The sequence below is a fragment of the Ictidomys tridecemlineatus genome, chromosome 6 (assembly GCF_052094955.1).
Source record: "Ictidomys tridecemlineatus isolate mIctTri1 chromosome 6, mIctTri1.hap1, whole genome shotgun sequence".
NCBI classification, from domain to species: Eukaryota; Metazoa; Chordata; class Mammalia; order Rodentia; family Sciuridae; genus Ictidomys; species Ictidomys tridecemlineatus.
Genome location: NC_135482.1, coordinates 58,610,474 through 58,613,154, shown reverse-complemented (window position 1 = coordinate 58,613,154; position 2,681 = coordinate 58,610,474). Strand labels below are relative to the sequence as shown.

Genomic DNA, 2,681 nt, shown 5'->3' with positions numbered 1-2,681 from the left:
AATTTTTAGACAGGGTCTCACTAAGTTTCTTAGGATCTCACTAAGTTGTTGAGGCTGGTAGTGAATTTCTGATCCTCTTGCCTCAGCCTCCTGAGTCAATGGGATTACAGATGTGCATCACCATGCCTGGCCTGATATATTTTAATGATAGAAACAATTCTGATATTAAAGAGAAAAAAAATTAATTTTATCTAAGAAGAGTCCTAAATCAATATTTAAAGGACCATGAGAAAGTTAATCTAGGCAATCTAGTTAGAACTTCAAGAAAGACATAAAGGAACTAACCTGTCATTTTCATTTAATTGCTTATATCCAGCATGCTTCTACTTGTGTAAGATAAAGGCAATTTCTTTGATTGTGTCATTGATAGCTTATTTGACTTGCTTGTTCCTCAAGGCATAAATAAATGGGTTTAACAAAGGGGCAACAGATGTAGGGAGCACAGACACCCCTTTATTGATTTCCACCTGTTCTTTGGCTGAAGGCTTGACATAGATGGAGATGCAACTGCCATAAGTGATGGAAACCACAATCATGTGGGAGGAGCAGGTGGAAAAAGCTTTTATCTTTGCTGAGCAGAAGGAAATATGAGAATTGTCCTAGTGATATTTTTGTAAGAAAGAATCACACCTATTAGTGTGATAATGAAACTAAACACTGCATAAATAATAACAGTCTGTTCTAGAAACCACGTATCTGAGCATGAGATCTTAAAAAGAGGAGATGCATCACAGCCAAAATGATCAATGACATTGGAGTCACAGAACTCCAGCTGGAGGCCCATGCTGAGAGGTGTGATGACGATCACTAGCCCAGAGATCCAGCAACAGAAGACGAGGATGGCACAGACTCTGTTGGTCATGATGGTAATGTAATGAAGGGGTTTGCAGATGGCCATATAGTGATCACAGAACATGGCGGCCAGGAGAAAAAACTATGTGGCCCCAAAGAGTCCAATAAAAAATAGTTGACTGGCACAAGCATTGTAAGTTATGGTGTTTTCCCTAGTTGATATACTGTAGAAGAATCTGGGAACACAGACTGTTGTGAATGAGATTTCTAAGAAGGAGAAGTTTTAAAGAAAAATATACATAGGTGTTTTAAGATCAGGGTGAGAAGTATAATAGTCAGATTACCAGTGACGCTCAGAATGTATGTCAAGAATAAAAATATAAAAACCAGAATTTGCAGCTGTGCCTCATCTGTAAGTCCCAACAAGATGAATGTTGTTATTGCTGTGTGATTTATCATGACTGAATTTGATGTTTTAGGCAATCTGCACACCAAAAGTCAATACCTAAACAGAAGAAAAAGAAATATTTATAATCTTTGAGAATGAGGTACAATAAAAAGAATGAAATTAACTCCAAGCATACTAAGACAAACAATAATAAGGACAATAAAGTCAATAAAATTGAAAATGAAAAAGGAAATAGAGAAAAATCAATAAACTGCAAAATTGACTTCTGAAAGATACATGACACTAATAAAGCTCTAACCAGACTGACAGTAAAATAAACACACACACACACACACACACACACACACACACACACAAATAAATAAATAAATAATCACTTTAAAAAAGCACATATTAGAAATATTAGAAATTACAGAGGAGTAAATCACTAGGGATTTCCCATGAAGGAAAAGCAATGAAAATTATAATGAGTTACCATCTCACCATAGTTAGAATTATCATCAAAAAGCAAGAATACAAACAAAATATCCAAATGTTGAGAAAGATGTGGAGAGAAAGGAACTCTTAGGGATGTAAACCAGCAGAGCTATTGTGAATAAGAGTATAGAGGGTCTTTAAAAACTAGATAGATGTACCATATGATCCAGGTATGCCACTTCTGGGTATGTAGTCAAAGGAAATGAAATCTACTCACTAAAGAAATAACTACCTGTCCAGGTTTACTGCATCACTATTCACAATAGCTAAGATAAGGTATCAGTCTGGAGCCTATCAATAGATGACTGGGTAAGGAAAATGTGTCTCATATACACAATAGAATATTATTCAGCCATAAAAGGGAATGAAATCTTGACATTTGCAACAAAATGGATGAAATTATTTGGATGCGCATTATGTTCATGTAAAAAACCAGTCACAGAAAGACAACTACTACATGTTTTAACACATGGAAGCCAAAAATTGTCAACCTAAATGTAGAATAGTGAATACTGGAGATTGGGAAGCGTGAGTGCAAGGGCAGAAAAAGGGAGGCTGGATTTGATTAGTGCAAATATCACACACAATCCGTTTATATGTACAATTAATACATGTTAACAAAAATGAAAAATTATATTTTTAAAAAAATTTAATAACTATAAATACAGAAAAGTTCTGGAGATTGGCCATTTCTTCTGACCCTTTAATATTTCATAATAGTTTCTTATTTTTATACTTTTTGATAACAATTGATGTACAAAACTCTCTTATTTATAAGTTGTTACAATATAATAAAATTCTTGGCACAAGTTATAAAGTTATATTGATTTAGTGTAGCCCAGATTTACATACACTCAATCATTGTATTTCAAAGGACATGGTATTTATATAAAGCTTCCAAATCAAATCATAAATTCACCTTGTCAATATGTGCTTATACTCCTTTTTTTCTTTTTCTTTTTTTTTCAGTGCTGGGTGTCAAACCCAGGGCATTGTGCCTGTT

The 2,681-nt window shown here is 34.2% G+C and overlaps 1 pseudogene; it reads right to left on the bottom strand.

Annotated features, from left to right (window-relative positions):
• Positions 1-323: 323 nt before the first annotated feature.
• On the bottom strand, positions 324-1,251 carry LOC106145601 (olfactory receptor 6C2-like; annotated as a pseudogene).
• Positions 1,252-2,681: the final 1,430 nt, after the last annotated feature.